Source organism: Cotesia glomerata, linkage group LG5, assembly GCF_020080835.1.
Source record: "Cotesia glomerata isolate CgM1 linkage group LG5, MPM_Cglom_v2.3, whole genome shotgun sequence".
NCBI classification, from domain to species: Eukaryota; Metazoa; Arthropoda; class Insecta; order Hymenoptera; family Braconidae; genus Cotesia; species Cotesia glomerata.
Genome location: NC_058162.1, coordinates 16,494,382 through 16,514,812, shown reverse-complemented (window position 1 = coordinate 16,514,812; position 20,431 = coordinate 16,494,382). Strand labels below are relative to the sequence as shown.

Sequence of the window (20,431 nt, the reverse complement as noted above, 5' to 3'; positions counted from 1 at the left end):
AAAAGAAAGAGTCTCATAGTAATCACAATATATTGAATCCTGTAAAATTTATGACAGATAGATAAACGTCTGTACTTACATAAAATGCAGAAATCTCTTTCAAGACCGTGAATTCTATACAATTATACATAGTTGTATACAATTATATATAATTGTATCTGATTATATAAAATTATCTATAATTGTAAAAGAGAATTCCGTCGAATTCTATATAAATATATCTCATTATATATAATTTTATACAATTTCATAAAATTTTATGAAGTGGTAAAGGCGAATCACATAAAATTTGATATAATTTTATGCAATTGTGTCTAATTAGATATAATTCTATACAATTGTATCTAATTATATATAATTTTATTAATAGCGGCATGATGGCCGAGCGCTCTAAGTCATTATCCCGTTAGTTCGTTCGTGCATCATGTCGTGAGGCGAGGGTTCGAGCCCCGACGGTTGTTCGAATAGTTCCAATACCAACCGTCGGAGATCGCTCCGGTAGCCGACTGTACTGGCATGGGTTTTCTCTGTGGTTTCCCCATCGTCACTATTCCAACAACCTATAGAAAGGGGTGAGGAATAGGGTAAATACAGTACAGAAAGCACAAGTCGGTCCACAGCCGCATTGAGAATAGAATTATGTGCGAAATGATATGTTGATTATAAAAAGCGGAGAACATGTTGATAACAAAAAGTGGAGAACATGTTGATTATAAAAAGAGCGGAGAATATGTTGATAATAAAAGAGTTGAAAGATTGTGTTGATAATATAGAGCGGAGCATATGTTGATAATAAAGAGTTGAAAAAGACTATATGCGGAGAAGCTGAGACAATTAGCCTTGTAAAAACCAGAAAACGGTATACAAGTAAAACTCATAATAATAATAATAATATATATCTTTTTATATAATTCTCCTTCATGATTTTGAGTAATTTTATATAGGGGAGGGAGGGGGGCAAAATGGGGTACTTAAGGAACCGTTATGATTTTAAGGACTTAAATATGCTGATTTTTCTCGTTTTCAGTCGTAATCGAAGAAAAATAATCAAATTCCAAGTTGCGGTAGAAAAAAATTTTTTTTTTTGCGGGCGAAATGGGGTACCCCCTGAAAAAGTGAAAAAAAAATTTCATTATCCGAAAATGAAATGTCGTTAAAAAAATAAAATTTTCTTATCGATAAGTCTACGAAAGAACCCAGAGAAATGAACACATCACCCAAAAAAGAAACATTGTTATAGTTGACGCAATATACTCCTAACAAAAATTGAGGTAGCAAAAAAAAATTTTTAATTTTGTAGTAATTTTTGACGGGTTTCGCTTGAGTAAAAATAATATCAAGATAAAAGAAAGAGTTCCCTTGAGAAGATTCTAATTTTTGGATCTCCCGGTGAAAAATGTTTTAGACATAGTTCTCACGCAATTCCAAGCAATAGCACGAAAAAAAACATTCGTAATTTTTTTGCACTCTCTTTCTTGGTTTAGGAATTCAGGAAAATTTTTTCAAGTTGAATGATCTTGTAGGCCTGAAGATCTTACTTTTTAAATTAAATATCTCACAAGCCCACCAAATGATTTTTAAGAAATTGGCGGCCTCTGACACAGTCTTCTGAGCATTGATAGTTAAATTATGACATCAAAAATTATCCGAGAATAAATTTCCAAGTTATTCGAAAAAGACATTTTTTTAGAATGGTTAGTTTACACAGAAAAAAGGTTCACTTGAGCCAAGAAAATATTTTTCTTCCTAATTATTTCCTTGAGCGAAAAAAAAATTTTCTTTTTGACGCAAGAAATTTCACTTATTCCAACAAAATTAACTCTCTTTTTTTAAGAAATATGTATCTTGATCCAAGAAAATTTATTTAAGTCAAGAAAATCTTCTTGTTTTGAGAAAATTCGGCCTCTTGCTCCAAAAAATTAAATATAAAAATAGAAGTAAATTTTCATTAATATTTTTATTGATTAACATATCAAATGGGAAGATCAAATAATGTTGAATCATTTTTTTTTCATTCAAAATGTATAATTGCACGCTAAAATAATATAAAATGGGTATCAAATATTCAAGAGAAAAATTTTCTCAAGGTGAGAAAATTTTTTTCTCAGCTGAAGTAGGTGGCACTGCTTCCCTAAAGTATCTAAAAATCTTGATCAAATGTAAAAATTTATTGCATCAAGTATTTATGATAATTTGAATTAAGAAAAAATTACTTCCACAAAAAATAGAATTTCAAGAAAAATTTTTATTTCGGGCAACACAACTTCAGTCTTCCTTCAGGCACCTGAAAATTTTCTTGAGCCAAGAATTTTGTTCTCCAGTAAAGAAATTTTTCTTTCTGTGTAAGATTTTTCTTCGACACATTAGAGGTTTACACTCACATACACACACGCCGACAGATATCCTCGTAGGAATATTAAGAACTAGTTCCTAGGACCTTAAAAATGTGAAGATCAGATTAGAACTTGATTTTCGAAAATTGGCATGGAACCAATGACTCCCCGATTTTTTTTTTTTTAATCATTCATTTGTAAAGCGAGAACTTAAAAATTTAGATAAAGTAATCGTAGATGTGAAAAAGAATTTATTACGATGCACAATGACGATAAAAATTACTGTAAGAAAAGTTAGAAAAAAAAAATTTTTTTTGTTTTTTTAATTAAAAAATTTTTTTTTCTTTTAAATTGTAGGAAATTACGTTAAAATATATTTTAGGAAGCTGAAAGAGCTTTTTGGAAAAAAAAATTTTCTTACGAAATTTTGGGGGTACCCCATTTTGCCACCCCTACTCCATTTTGCCCCCCCTCCCCTAATTGGATATAATTATATAGAATTATATATAAATTATATCCAATCATATATAGACGATATTCAATTATATATAATCGTATCTAATTATATAAAATCTTTTTTACTCGGGCTTAACATTTAACACTTTTATATGTAAATTTAATATGTATTCAGTTAAATCATCACAAAAAAGCTTTTTTTAACACTAGTGTTAAATATTTAACATAAAAATTTTTTGATGCAAAAACGTAAAATTTTTTACTTTCTATAAAAAATTGATAAGCCACATATACCTAATTTATATTTTCTTGTCGAAAATACATGAACAATTTTTTATGCTTGCTTACGTTTTCGTTCATGAAAAAAATATAGATTAGTGCCGGCGAAAACGGACAAAAATTGGCAAGTTAACAGCTTGAATGAGCCATTTATCTCAAACCATTTTTCGGAAAATTTCAATGTTTTTTTTATATATGAACGGATATCTTTAAGGTAAATTTGTTTCTATACGTTTTCGGCGAAAAAAATGTAAATTAGATATTCGAAGATAATAGTTGTATCCAATGTAATATAATATATTATACTAATACTTGCAGGAAAGTGAATATAGAATGTTTATTATTAAACTAATCATTGATTTAGCGACGTTTCGGCCATATATTTGGCCTTCATCGGGCATCTATGCATATTCAACAAGCACATGTTTAACAAACTATTGCAAAGACAACACATAAAATTTTTACGTGTAATACGATATTTATCTCAACATGTAGTACAGTACAACCTGGTTATAAGTTACTGTTTGGGGCTGTAGGAAAAAAAATTATCGGAGAAATTCGTCCCCTACCACTATGTTTTACTCCGAGATCGCTCGGCTTGATACGTATGTTGCGTCGTGTTCGTGTTTGCGCCCGCACTCCTTTTATAAGTTACTTGACGTTTGTCATTTCTTTATGCATAACAGTGCTGTTTTTAGTGTATATTTGGAGTGTATTTAACCTTTTATTCATGTTTTATATTGTAAGTATAAAAATAATTTAATAACGTTAAGATATTTATATTGTTATTTATAATTATGAATATTATCTAGTGTTAATGTAAAATGTTATGGAATCATAAAAAATTTTTTAAAATTAAGTAATCATAGTTTAAATAGTGATAAAATTAAAATTAGCAAATAGCTGAATTAACTTTTAAAAAATTGCTTTAATTTTTTAAAATTACTGAGCATATTTTTCTAAATTTGTGTTTTAAGTACTATAATTAAGCTGTGTATACATTTCTAAAAAGTTTTTAAATAATCGCTAACTTTCATACTTAAATAAATTTAAACAAATTTTTGCTTTATTGCATGAAATATTTATCAATTAATTTAATTTATTTATTTTTTTAAATTTACCATTTTTTATTTCCCAATGTATATACGTATGTACATGTATATTTCTCAAAAAAATATTTTTGTCAGTATTTAGTCTATTTATACACTTAGAATTTTACTAATATTATTTTTGTTTTCAGAATAAAATGGCACCAAGAATATCAAGATATAATAAGATAAAAAATATATCTGTTGATACTAATGATAATAATTACTCGGAAAAATCTGGAACTAATGGTGATAATTTAAGCATCAAGTCAAAAAGAAATGTTTCTAAAAGAAGAAGCTTTAGTTTCGCTGAAAAGGAGAAAATTATTGAAGAGTTAAAAACTCTGTCAAAGGATGAAATAGGTGAAAAAATTATTGTGTGGTTTTATGAAACCACGATGCAAGTGAAACTTTGTTTGGATTGTTGACATTCAACTAAAAATTTTCAGAAAATTAATCAATTTAGGTTATTAAAATTGCGTTTTTAATCATAACTTAATAATTGGTATATGAAAAGGGTCAGCCCAAGAGATGTTGCCGCGATTGTGCTTATAGTCATTAACGGATCTTAATGAAATTTAGTACAAATGTTTCTCAGACGATTATCTCAAATAAGTTCAAAGATAAGCTAAGTAGGTCAATAAGTTTAGAAATAATAACTATTTGAACTTTTCTGAAGATAGTGAAGGTTGCATTTTCTGTCTTGTTATTTTTAAAGAACATTTAATTGAAATACGATAGCTTATTATTGAAGTGATACTTCTTTTGGCACGTTTGGATGAGAGTGAAATTTTTGAGCTGCGTGCGCATGATGTCCCAAAAAAGCGATATGATGAAGTTGGCCATCAAATATAATTAAAAAAATAGATCCACAGATTCGGTAGAATCTGGCGCCAAGTTCCGTTAAAATCCGTTGTAAACGGAGTGCCAGACTACCGAGTGTGTTTACTGGAAGCAGAACGGTTTTTTGAGGTTGCGAAATTTTATTTAATTCTACGGTACTTTTTTCCCCTAATTTGTTTATTATAACAGTAATTCATAATTTATTTTACCGTATTAATTAATTATATTCACTTATAACAATTTATTTACTTGAAATTATTAAATTTTATCAGCACATACTATAGCACGCTCACAAATTTTGATTCTGACTTTTTTTTGATGGAGAAAGGTCAGCGCCACAGACTAGATAAAATAAAAATGTGTAGTAATCCTCCTATAGATACACAACTACAGTTAAAAAAAGTAATTCACAGCTTAAATTTACGGCCGCCAGGGTGCACTGAAATTATATCTACATAAACTGTAGCTTTAAGGGGATAGTTTGCGGTAAAAAATGCAGCCAACGCGAGATTTAAGTTGTTACCACTTGTCAATTTTTATTATAATTACAAAAAATACTAAAATCCGAACAAAAACAGTTTCACTGTAAAAAATTGCGCCAAGTCCACGTTCATAAGACGATTAGGAAAAAAAAATTTTTTTTTCTTTACAAAAAGATATAAAATAAAAAAATTAAAGAATCCAAGTAACCGATATGATTTTATATAATTTTCGGAAATTAAAAAACATTTTGTTGTAAATTTAAAAATTAAAGAAATAATTTTGAAACGTACTTGGTGTGCGTCATTGTTTATGTCAAATTTTTTTAAGTCCTAGAAGATAGATTTTATGAATTTCATAAAAAGTAAAACATTTTGCAACCACGCACACTAAATACGTTCCAAAATTATTTCTTAAATTTTTAAACTTACAACAAAATGTTTTTTATTTTCAGAAAATTATATAAAATCATATCGGTTACATGGATTCTTTAATTTTTTCATTTTATATCTTTTTGTAAAGAAAAAAAAAATTTTTTTTCTCAATAGTCTTATGAACGTGGACTTGGCGCAATTTTTTTACAGTGAAACTGTTTTTGTTCGGATTTCTTTTACTGCAGTAAAAGTCATGATTAAGTTAGCTCATATACAGGGTAGTCGCAACCCTTGCGACTTTAAAATCATTCTGAAAACAATCTGAAAACATTCTGAAAAGATTATGATTTCATGATGGTTTCAAAGTATTTCCAGAATGGTTGTGTGCCTATTTTTCAGCGTAGAACCATAGTGATTTCAAAATAGAATCAAAATAATATCGAATTGAAATCAAAATAAATCCAGAATAGAATCAAAGTTAATATCAAAATAAAATCAGAATAGAATCAAAGTGAAATCAAAATAAAATAAGATTGGAAACAGAAAGGAACCAAAATGTAACCAGAATGGATCTACAGTGAAATTGGAATGAAATCGAAATGGATCAAATTTGGACCCAGGTAAGAATCAAAATCAGCCGAGTCAAAATTAAAAAACTAATTTCAGCTTCCAAATTCTACTCGAGGGTAAGGAGGCTGAAATCAGTTTTTTATATTAACCCAAGCTGTACAGCGGAACCTTAATTTCAGCTTAAACTTTGTATTTTTGTCCGCTTTTACCAAGTTTAGGTTGAAATTAGTATTACAGAACCCTAAAATGACCCTCTAAAGCTTACAATTCGATCGAGAAGAAGATCCTCATGGGTTCATATGAAATATGTGAGAGGAAAAAAGGGAAAGGAGAAGGAATTTAAATCAAAATGGCTGCTGGGAGCGGGAAAAATTTAAAATTAAAAAATAATTTTTTTATTTATTGATTATAGTTTATAATTCTCATATAATTTATAAAATTCGCTATGTGAATTAACAAAAAAATTAGCAATAAAAGAAACATTTGATAAAAACGTCTTCTTTGTTTTATTTTTTTTTATTTTTTATAATTTTTCTCTTTTCTTTTGATTTTTACTTTTTTTTTCGGAGTTTTTTAAAGGAAGTGGAGGGAGAGGGGAGGAGCGTAAGGTTTCACATCACATTTACATTAATTCATCTTCATTAAGTTTAACGCTTGCCTTATAAATAATTTTATAAAAACGCCTATCGCCCCAACCGAGATTCGAACTGTACACCTAACGTACGCGAGACTACAACCTAACCGCAACGCTATACGAACGTTGGAGAAATATTAATGTCAGGAGTTTCATTAACCAAATGTATAGATCTAAAGAATTGATTTCAGCCTCCTTGCCCTCGAGTAGAATTTGGACTCTTCTGTTTCAATGAATTATTTTTAAATTAATTTTTACATCTTTAGTAGTAATTAATCATTTATGGAAATTATTATTAATAAACTTTAATAATGTTGATTACTTAATAATGAGTTTCGATAAATAAAAATAAGCAGATAATTCGACACATGCACAGTATAGGTGTCATCAATTGGGACTAAGGTATGTCAATAATTAGATCAATCAGTTTTTTAACCTGTCAATAATTGGTGTATCCGGATAATCTATTTAATTATTTAAAATTAATTAGTAAATATCACTGATTATCATTTTAAAAAAAGAAATTGATTAGTAAAAACATGACTTGAGACATTACCACAAATAAAATTCAACGATATTGACATTTGATTGCTTAAAAAAAATGAAATCATAACTTTGTCTCTTATAGTGTCAATAATTGGGACTTTTACCTTATTGTTTATTACAGTTTACTTTTTTCTGTGTAAAAAAAAAAAATGAGTGAATCTAATTGTTGTTTTTTGCCGTTGAAAATAATCATTTGATTAACGCAAAACCAATCGGAGTTGATATTACTTCTTTCTTTTCTTACTCTGTCACATTGTACAAAAGTAAATTAGATATCTTCATTAATTTCCATTCAGATTCTTGAGAATTCTAATTGTTTCAGATAATAAAAGATGAAAAATACAATAAATTTGAATGAGATTTTGTTATTTATTCAATTATGTATTTTTATTAAAAGTTAAGAAGACAAATAAAGAAATTTTGATCATTAAATAATATGCTAAAATTTTAAAATCTTTTTGTATGTCTATGAAAGTAGATAGTCGATTATTAATCACTAAGCCAATAAATACAAAAGAATAAGAATAATAAGTTGAATTTATTGTTGTGAAATCGAATAAAATAACTAATAGTACTGTTTATTTGTGGTATTGAAATTACTATTACTTTTTTTAAATTTCTCTACTAATGAACTTTTGAGTTTGAAACAGTGTAATAAATTTATCTGATACATGTGTCTATATTACCCTAAGTCCGTATACTTATTGCTACTAACATATAATATTTTAACCAAATTTTTAAACTTAAGTTTTCCACATTCAAAGTTAAAGTAAAAACTTTGAAAATTTTATTGAGAGCATAAAGTTGAAAAATTTTAAGTCCAAAACTGGGCTTAGTTAATGTTTTCAACTATAAACTGACGAAATTCTATGTTCCATGAAATCGTAGAAGTACCGCAAAAAAGGAGTCCAAAGCGATCCTAGGTTTTGGAGATTGAAAATAATATTCTAAAATCCTAATTTTGACCTCCATACCCTATTTTGAGTACATTGAGGGTCAAAATAGTATTTCACATTCAAGGGTAGATACAACATCAAAAGAAAGTAGGCTTTTGAGGCTCGAATTAGTGTTTTAATTTTGACTCGGAGCAAATCAGAGTGAAATCAAGATAAAATCAACATAAAATCAACGTAGAATCAAAATGTAACCAGAGCGAAATCAACAAAATATCGAAGTCGAATCAAAATTAAACTGCAATGGATTCATATGTAATCAAAGTATTATTTATAAGTATTATTTATAAGCATGATTAACATATTATTACTGTTAATTACTACATTTATTTTGATTTTATTTTCATGTATCTAAAACTCTGTACATCATACACTAATTATAAATGTATATTTGATGATGGTTCTGAGGGAGCCTAGGCTCCAGAATCCAATAAAATTATTATCTTTCTATCAAAGCGGGATCATAAAAAAAATTGAAAATAAAATCGAAATCACATTAGATTAAATATAATATAAATACATTTATTGATGCTTTTAAGCTCATAACAATTAAGAAAATATTAGTTATATGAGTAAAGAACACTACTTTTATAAATTAAATATTAGTAAACCTAATTGACTTAAATTTTTTTTGGAGGCAATATTTTTAACTTCCCGCTAAGAAAATTGAAAATTTTCAAAAATCGGGAAGTTATTGGTTTCACCGCGTTTTTCGAAAATCGAGTTCTCATCAGATCTCGACGTTTTGAGGTCCTAGGAAGCTTCCCTGAATGTTTTCGCGATGATGTCAGTGTGTGTGTGTGTGTGTGTGTGTGTGTGTGTGTGTGTGTGTGTGTGTGTGTGTGTGTGTGTGTGTGTGTGTGTGTATGTATGTACGTATGTGACCGGGTCAAAACAAAAATAATGAAGACAAAAAGATTAATTTATTCGTAATTTTTTATTCGTAAGTCTCATTGACTTAAAAATTATTTATGCTTCAAAATTAATAAAATATATCTTTTTCTGTCATTTTTATTCGTCAACGGATTCTTCTGTAGCGCTCGTAACTCAAAACGGTAGTTGTAGTCTAGCCAACAAGTGCCTTTTTGGTTGACTTTTTTCAGCAGTCTCCGAAAATTATTATTGAGCTGTCATTCGATTTGGAATGGCATCTAGATGATTTTTGAAAAAAATTAAGTTCCGCTTGTAAAAATTGCAAAAGTTATTAACAAAAGTTATTAACTGAAAAAAGGTGGTTTAGTTTTTTGAAAATATCCCAAAAACTAATGAAGATTTATTAAATTTAAAAAAAGATTCAAAAATAGGAGGAAATTTCCGAAAAAAAAGTCCCGGCTCCCGGAACTGTAGGACCAATATATAGAAATAAAAATACGGCCAAAACGGGTGTTCTGGCTTACGTTAGCTACGACTACTTTGGAACTCTACGAATAAAAATTATTTTATCATGTTAAATATAAAATTTCAGAAATGAAAATATTCAGGGGCTTACTGGATCTATGAATAAATAATAATTTGCAAGTGTAATAATTGTTTAACTATAAATTTGAGATTTTTTTCCTCTCTTGGAGCAATTCTTGAAAGTTTTCAGAATAGATCCCCGTTGAAAAAATTAAAAAAATTTTCATTTTTCAGTTTTTTGTTAATAATTTTTGTTGTTGCAAAATTAAAAACTTAAATTAATGGTCGAAAAAAAAATTTTTTTTCAAAATATTATCAATGATCCGTTTTGATGTTGTCAGAAGCTGCATAGACATAATTTTTTAAAATATTGGTCTTACAGTTCCGAGAGTTGAAACTTTTTTTTTAGGAAATTTCCTCCTATTTTTGAATCTGTTTTAAATTTAATAAATCTTCATTAGTTTTTGAGATATTTTCAAAAAACTAAACCACCTTTTTTCAGTTAATTGTTAATCACTTTTGCAATTTTTACAAGCGGAACTTAATTTTTTTCAAAAATCATCTAGATGCTATTCTGAATCGCATGACAGCAAAATAATAGTTTTCGGAGACTGCTGAAAAAAGTTAACCGAAAAGGCACTTGTTGATTAGACTACAACTGCTGTTTTGAAGTACGAGCGCTATAGAAGAATCCGTTAACGAATAAAAATGACAGAAAAAGATATATTTTATTAATTTTGAAGCATGAATAATTTTTAAGTCAATGAGACTTATGAATAAAAAATTACGAAAAAATTAATATTTTTGTCTTCATTATTTTTGTTAACAAAATTATTTTTAACTTCTATAGCATCATACTACAATCAATTAAAGCATAAAAACTATTTTTTTAGATCATAAATATTCCTAGAAAAATTGTATTAGTCAGTTCTTTTCATTAAGAAGTAATTTAATTAATACGTGTTCATCAATAATTGAAAATAAAAATTATCGAACAAATTGTAATTTAATTAGCTATTAAAAAGAAGCTGTTGATTTTTTAAATTTGACAAAAAATCATCTTTGCAGAGAATTTAATTTCCTACAAAACCATACCAAGGGTTTTTTTTATATTTAGTATATTGAATTTTCTATAACCGAAAAATAAGTGAAAAAAAACTTTTTTTGGCGAAAATTCTTCTTTTGCGAGCGCTAACTGAAAAATGAAAATAAAGGGCTCAAATTTTGACACAATTTTTTTTTCGTAACTCTCAACGAAATTTTGATATGGGACCGAAAAAAAAAAATTAGAAAAACGGTAGACCCTGAAGGCCATCTGTGCAACTTCCCGCTCATTTCATTCCTAGGCTCATTTCATATCTAGGTGCTTAAAATTGCACTAATGATGTTTTTGAGCTCTCCGAGCTCGAAGAGCTCAAAAATGTCATAACCCATACGGGAAACTCCAGAGTTGAACGACGGAGCCATGCCTGGGACATTATTGGGAAGCCCATTTTGGCAAACCTATATTGTCCCATACCCGGGCCATAACTGGGCAATCAGCCTTGGCCATTCCAATGAATACCCAGGCTTGGGCCAAGACTGAATAACCTACCCTTGACTAAGCCTAGAGTCACCATAACTTAGGCCAAGTTTGTATAACCTAACCTCGGCCGTTGGATGGTAACCCTAACATGGGCCAAGACTGGATAACCTAGCCTGGCCAAGCCTAGAGTCACCTTAACTTGGGCCTCGTTTATGTAACCTAACTTCGGCCTTTGGATGGTAACCCTAACATGGGCCAAGACTGAATAACCTAACCTTGGCCAAGCCTAGAGTCACCCTAACTTGGGACAGGACTAAGATGGCCATTCAGACTTGGGCCAATACTGAGCAACCTAGCTTTGGCCGACTCAATGATTACCCGAGCGTTAGCCAAGATTGGGATGCCTAGCCTTGGTCGTTGAATGGCAACCCAGACTTGAGCCAGAATTGGGCAACCTAACTTTGGCCATTCAATGGGAAATCCAAATTTAATTAATCATTAAGTAATAGAAATTGCTTTGGCTTCAAAACTTGGGCCAGTCTTGGTTAACATACTTGGGCCAGTCTTGATTAACAATCTTGGGCCAGTCTTGGTTATCATGCTTGGGCCAGTTTAGGCAACCAAGCTTGGCACCCTGTTATCACTCCAGACTTCTACCAAGGCTGGGCCAAAGCGGGTTTACAAGCATGGGCCAGAGATAGACAGCATTGCGCCAAGCAGGGCCCATATCTGGCCTCGTCGTATTGTCCTGTATGGGAAGTGCTACTTTAAGCGCCTAAGTATGCGGGAAGTTGCAGGGATGGCCTTCAGGGTCAACCGTTTTCCTAATTTTTTTTTAATCTATTTATTATCAGATTTTTTTCAGGTAGGACCGAAAAAAATATATCACCTTAAAATAAAACACCTTAATACACATATAACTTTGCGCGTACAGTAACATTTTGTACAATGATATTTGTAATTTTTGTATAATTATATAAAATTATACATAAGTCTATATTATTATCCATAATCATATATATTTTTTCATAGTTATACATAATGTTATTTGTGATATTTGCATCATTATATTGAATAATGTTTAATTCTACATAATTATACAAAAATCACAAAAAATATTATATATGATTTTATAAAATAGATTCCGTATTAAAAGAAATTGGAAATTTTATCAATAGAAAAAAAAATCATGTAGAAACAAAAATTTAGAACGACTACAATAGCAAAATTTTTTTAAAAAAATGTTGACAACGGTTGACGCTGTAAGCCATCCCTAAAACTTGCTATTTACTAAGGGGCCGTACTTAAATTACGTAACGAACGCAAGAGGGGAGGGGAGTAAGACTCGATTGTTACCATTCCTTATGGTTCGGGGGAGGGGGTTTTTTAATGCTTATACGTAATTTTTCCAATTGAATCTATAATTTTTTGGTCATTAATGAAAAAATACTAACGAGATTTTTCGCGCCAAATTCTACTGTTGCCAACCTTCAAACATCTTGAAACTAGCGCTATACGGTAGTTATTGGTATTATATCATTGAACTTATGGTACAAATTTATAAGGTCGGTAAGAAAGTGAGCTTATGAGTTTATAACCTTACACTGGGTGGTCTTTGAACATATATATTTAATTCAGAGTGTACGAAAATTATAATTCTTATTGATATAATGAATCCTGATATCAATAAAGTATATAAAAAATTATTCGATGCATATAAAAAAAGTAATCGGGAGATATCAGCACAGCAAGCTCAAATTAATCTTAATAAAATATAGAAAGAGTTTTGCAACACAAAACTTGAAATTGCTGAAAAAGCCGAAGCACAGATTAAAGGATACACCTCTTTATTTATGGAAAAAAAATCTGAAAATATTTTATTTTTTTTAAAGGTTTGTTTTTTACTTGATTATTTTAAATATAATTAATGATAGTTTTTATATGTTTAGTGAAATTTTGCTATGAATTTTTCTTCTTTACTATAACCATGGTAATTAAATTATTTTCTCACTGTGGAAGCCAGGCTCAAATTCTGTCTGTTCAACACAAGCTATATCTTGTTCTTCGCTACCTTCTGTTTCGAGTCATCAATGTTTCTTCATCTGAGCATAGCACCATAGCAATTGCTAACAATTCTCAAGTGACTTCTAATAACAATGAAGTTCTTTCTATTACGACTGGTAAAATTATTTTATTATATATACTTTCGATATCTCGTTATATTATATGAGAATAGATTGTCGAGTTTCCTATGCTATAAATATTTGTCACGAAAAATTGTCTCATCAATAAATTATTTTTTAATGATAGATACAAAGAAACGGAAAATTACAACCCCGGCTCAAGATACAATACGATTAAAAATTCAAGAATGTGAAAGTCAACTCAATTTTGAAGTAAGGAAACGTGATGCAGGTTTTGGTGATGACGAAAATCGTCATAAAATTAAAAAATTAAGGTTGGATTTAGAGAGCGAAAAATCTAAGTTAAAGACTCTACAACAGAATGCAGAAAGACAACAAATATTCAGAAATGAACGCAACGCTCGGTTAAAGTAGGTTAAAGTAGTTTATATATATATATATATATATATATATATATATATATATACTAGCTGACCCGGCAAACGTTGTTTTGCCATGTGAATAATTTCTAGAGAATTTCTAGTGTCGAAAAAAAATTACTAACTTATTGGAAGTGTATAAGGATGTGGAATATGAGTGAAAAAGGCCTGGAGCGCTGTGAACGATGAGGGAACCCGAGAAAAAATGATTCTATATAATTATATATAATCATATATGATTATATATGGAATCACATATATAATTATATACAATTATATATGATCATAGATAATTATATATAATCATACATGATTATATATGGAATTGTATATGAGGTTATATATAATTATATATGACTATATATGGAGCAATATACAACCATGCCGGATTATATATAGTTCCATATACAATTATATATAAGTATATAGAATTATATATAATCATACATGATTATATATGGAATTGTATATGAGGTTATATATAATCATATATAATTATATATGACTATATATGGAGCAATATACAGTCATGCAAGATTGTATATAGTCCTATATCTATATATATATAAGCGAAATACCACTCACTCATCACGAGATCTCCGAAACTATTCGCCCGATTGACTTGAAATTTAGCATAGTTACTCCATTCGTGATGTAGACGCTCACTAAGAACGGATTTTACGCAATTCCTAGCCAAAATGAATTTTTCGTCTACCATCACATATGCCCTACCTCCCTCCCTCTCATTCTTCTCCTCCCTCCCGTGCCCTATAATCTTTCCCCTTCCCTATATCTCTCTCTTTTTTGGGAGCGAAATATCATTTTGCCCCTCTAATCTAAGAAACCATCAGTGGCACCCGTAAATTATCGAACTCAACACCCCTACAACCACCCACGCTAATCAACCTTTGCCATGGTTACCATTGTCATGGTTATCGTTGCCATGGTTACCGTTGCTATGGTTACCGTTGCCGTGGTTACCGTTGCCATGGTTACCGTTACCATGGTTGCCGTTACCATGGTTACCGTTATCATGGTTACCGTTGCTATAATAACTGTCAAAATGATTGATTTTAAATTTTATCGATTGACTGTTGGGACAGTAGGAATTCATAATCATACGTTTTTAAGAAAGAATAGCTAAATCATTAATAACTGAAATAACTTATATGTATTGGAATAATCATGAAGGATGAACTCGATTATATCATAACACAGATAAATTAAACATAAATATTATCAAGTTGATATTGTTAAATGATTATACTGATTTTAATGATTAAAATTAAAATGGTAAATTGTGTCTGATGCGTCTTCTCTAAAATTTTACAACGATATCGTTAAATTATTATAAAAAACGGTCGATTTAAGATAATTTCTAATAAAATGAGTAATAATAAATATATTTTTAATACCACTTAATTTGTTATGAATTTATTAATAACTAGCTGATACCCGCCCGCTTCGATAGGAATACAATAAATTTTTATGGTGTAACCTAGATGAAAAATATAAACAAAATGGTTAATTTCAAAAGATAATGAATATAAATTTTGAATTAGAGAAAAGTGATTGTTTGTGATGACCGGTGTTAGCGAGTATTAAATATATGAGAAAAGTATTTTATTATTAACATTTTTTTAAAATTAAAAATTATTGACATTTTTAAAATTAAATAATACTATGAAGCGGAAAAGAATAGGAGTTACGGATAATTATTACGTGAATCGTTCCAACATTCACGTAACAGAATAATTGGAGGAGGAAGAGATTGAGAAAGAAATAGGAAGGACCTTCTTAATAAGAGTTTACAGAATATGCGAGACAAATTCAGATAGCTCGGACAGGGATTCGAACCCAGAACCTTCCGGTGACATGTCGGCTACTCTACCATTTGACCTATCCGGTCTAGACTAAATGTTTAGGATAACATTATTATAATGGGAACGCATCTCACTACACAGTACGTCATGGGTGATGCGGAAATCTGTCTAATGACAGATTTACTGACTAACTGACCCATTGATTGATTGATTATTAATAATAAAATACTTTTCTCATATATTTAATACTCGCTAACACCGGTTATCATAAACAATCACTTTTCTCTAATTCAAAATTTATATTAATTATCTTTTTGAAATTAATCATTTTGTTTATATTTTTCATCTAGGTTACAACATAAAATTTTATTGTATGCCCAGCGAAGCGGGTGGGTATCAGCTAGTATAATTATATATAAGTATATATAATTATATACGCTTTTATATAATTAACAGGCATAAAAATTTTTTCTTTGAAAAAAAATTTTTTTTTGGTAATCACAAAAAGTGTAAAATGATGTTTATAATTACGTTTAAATAATTCTGAAATACAAAATTTGTCACATTTCCTATGAGATGTTTTGGTCTGCTCTGCTACTACCTAATAGTAAAATCATTATTTATTTTATTATTTATATAAGTGTTATATTATAATGAAATTCGGTAAAATAAATAAATTATGAATAATGATTATCCAAATATATATTAAAATCAATTTTTATATTCCATTTATGTTAAACTCATATGATACATTATGTAGATCATAGAATCATTATCATCTAAGACAGCAGCACAACAGACAGACACCAAGATGCACGGAGATCACCAAAGTTAAGCAGCATTGAGCAGGGTTAATAGTTGGATGGGTGACCGCTGGTGATATAGCTATAAAATTATATCTAGATATTTTTTTTTGCATTTTAATTGGTTACACAGAATTGCGTAGGACCATATTAAATAGTCTATCCATAAAATTAACCCAATAATTAATTAGATGTAATAAATATATAATTAAATATTGTTATATATAATTATATATAATTAGATATGATTATATTTGGCCATTTTTCATATATAATCATATATAACCAATTTATATATAAATATATATAATTATATATAAATATTTTTTCTCGGAAATGTTGTTTAAAAATAACAAAACACCAAACATTAATTGTTTTAATTTATTAAAAGTAATAATTATTTATATAATTAATTAATTACATAATATTAATCTCTTAATGCTGCAGCAAGAACAATATTTTTTGTTAGTCCGTCTTTAGCTAATACAAACAAACTTGATGGTTTACCCACTCGAGAGTATGCAACGTATAATTGTCCGTGTGGAAAACATGGTGTGCTCAAATCTAAGCCACAAACAGACATTGTTTGGCCTTGGGATTTATTAATAGTCATTGCAAATGCCAATCTAATCGCAAATTAAATACTTTTTTCTAATCTCATGACTTCATTGCGTTCAGCTCGTGTATCGTCTGATTGTTTTTGACGCAATTGCGCCATTCTCACACGCGCTCCAGTATTTTCTTCCTGAACTTGTTCTTCGGTTCTTTGGGCTCTTCTATTTCGAATGCTTCTAGATTTATTTGCATCACGGCTCAAATTGGCCCCTTTGCGTTTTGTTGGCATTGTTCACTGTACAATACAAAACACACATGAATAGAACTGATTGAATTATTTAATTATTATATTTAATTATTATATTAATCATTTATTTTATCTTTGATTACATTAAATATACATGTAAAAATTATATAGTTTCACGAAAGCGAAAAATTTTATGTTTCTTAATAATATCGAAAATACATATTGTTAGAAATAGTGAAAAAAAAAATTCTGTCGAAGTTAGAGCTCTTATAAGTCAACACAAAAAAAAATTTCCCAATTGTAATAAAAATCTAACTTTCACCGAATTCGTTTTTCACTATTCCCAACAATATTTTCGTTATAAATAAGAAAGAATAATTTTTGATTTTATTATAAACGTAAAAAATAATTTATACTTACAGCTCAATAGCTGTTGTTTGCGGGAACTCGTGACACGTGTTGAGTATTTTAGAGGTTATGTAAGTCACTTAATTAACTGATCGTGCGATTTACACTCAAAATTAATAATTTTATTAGTTATTAATAATTAATTATATTCAATAATATTAGTTATTAATAAATAAATAATAAAGTTACTCGAGAATATATTTGATATGAGAGTTACACTGAGATAGTAAAAATGTTTAACTACTACGCTTGAAGCATAAACACTAATAATAGCCGAAAACTGTAGAGGTAACATCCCTACTCCGTGCTGTTTACAGGGTGAGAAGTGACACCGGTAGACACATGGAGGGGATAACTTACCAAGTGATAATAATTGATGTTATCGAGCGGGATAGAAAATGATAAAATTATGAAAATGACTATTAAAAAGCAAGGGTTGGTGATAAAAAAGTGCAAATTTAGAGTTGTATGTATTTTTTGATGCCACATAATAAAAAAATAAAAAAAAAAAAAAATTTATCAAAAAAATAAAAAAAAAATTTTTGGGTGAACACCCCTTATCACTTAGAGGTCAGAAAAATAGATAGTAGCCGATTCTCAGGCTTATTGAATATGCATAAAAAATTTCATGAGAATCGGTCAAGCCGTTTCGGAGGAGTATGGGAACGAACATTGTGACACGAGAATTTCATATATTAGATATTAGACTGATTCAAAAAAATCGACTACTTTTTTTTTTCTTAAATATATCGAAAATATTGTTGGGAATGATGAAAAAAAAAATCTTGTGAAAGTTACAGCCCTTAATATTAATATTAAGATGTCCCGCATGGTAAATTTCAATTTCCCGTATGATTAACATGGGAAAGCTTGTTTTTTTGAGTTTCCCTAGCGGTTTCGGTGCCACCGATAAAACTCTGTAGAAACTCGTCCGAAACTCAGCATAACGACGGAGTATAGTCAGCGCATATGGGGAGTAAACTCGGAGTATTGTGTGCAGTTGTGACACATAAAGACGATAGTGGTTAATAGGTGTTTAATTGAGATCGTTACGGAGTTTGGTTGGAATTTTGCTGGTGTTCTCATGAAGTTTTCCCCGAGTTTTATCAGTGTTTTTACGGGTTTTCTGTCGAGTTTAGTCAGCGTCTTTACCGAGCTATTGTGGAGCTTTCCAAAAGTATTTTGCGAGTTTCATCGGAGTTTTTGATGGATAATGAATGAAAAACCGAAAAAAATAATTCGTACAGACCGGGACTCAAACCCGGACTATTTGATTTCTAGCCAAGGGCTCAATCGGTCAAGCTATCTTAGACATTATCAGTATTAACTATTTAGTCACATAATAAGACCCACCAAGTAATAAACAACACTATCTATCTTACGGAAACCGAAAAAGTTTTGAATCGCTTTATGTATTGATAATATTCTAATTTTAGTTATGATAATATTGATTCAGTGTAACAACTGTAAACTTTTGACAATTTCATTATGATGTCATTTTTTTTATATATCATATATTTTACTTATAAACTTCATAATATATTTATTAAATAACATATTCTATGTAGATAAATATATTTCAACTTGTAAATAAATAAATTAATTAATAAAAAGTACACCGTAATTGAAAAATGATTTATTTATAGTCATCTTTGTGAAATTAAAATTAATTTTCATGCCGTGAAGTATTATTAATTGCGAGTAAACTCCACAATAACACTACCAAAACTCCGAAAAAATACCAGCGAAACTCTTATAAAGCTCCGCAAAACATTGAAAAAAACTCGACAAAAACTCCCTAGCAACTCCGAAAATACTCAACAAAAACTCGACGAAAACGCCAAAAAAAACTCCACTGTAACTCCGAAAATATTCGACAAAAACGCGAGGAAAACTCCATAGCGACTCCGAAAAAACTCGTCAAAAACTTCTCGAAAACTCCAATAATACACTTTTGTGACTCCGTGTCGTAACTGCACACAATACTCCTTGCATACACCTCTAAAACTCCGCGTAAACTCCGCTTATACCCCGATTAAACTCCAAGAGGGAGTATACTCCATAGTAACTCCGCGGAAACTCCGAGTTTACTCTGAGTCGTCGATACCGCTAGGGTTAGAATTTTATAACTCTTCAATCGTTTATCAAAAAAGCTAGACTCAATCATTTTCTTGTGTAAAATTGAACGCTCTACAAAAAAGCTATCTTAGAATTTTTCGATATTCAACTTTAAAATATAATTTATAATATTTTCTCATTTTTTTTCCAATTTTTTGACGAAACTATCAAGTTTATCAAAAAATTTTGTCAAATTTTACAAATTTTTTGTATTCTATATTTTTTTTGGTTTAACAAATCCTTTTATTTAACTGTCAAATTTCTAATACTGTCGTATCTTAATTTTTCAATAAATTCAAATTAATTTTATTTTCAATTACAAATTATTTTCATCTATTATTTAATTGATTTTATAAGTTCATAATATTATATATTTCAAATTCATGCAGTTAATTTTATTACTTTAATAAAAATGTACTGATTTAATTTTTTTAT

The 20,431-nt window shown here is 29.3% G+C and overlaps 1 protein-coding gene across 2 annotated transcripts in view; it reads left to right on the top strand.

Moving 5' to 3' along the window:
• The window catches only part of LOC123264527 (doublesex- and mab-3-related transcription factor A2), a 150,103-nt gene that overhangs the window by 31,753 nt on the left and 97,919 nt on the right, over positions 1–20,431 (top strand). The window lies entirely within an intron of this gene.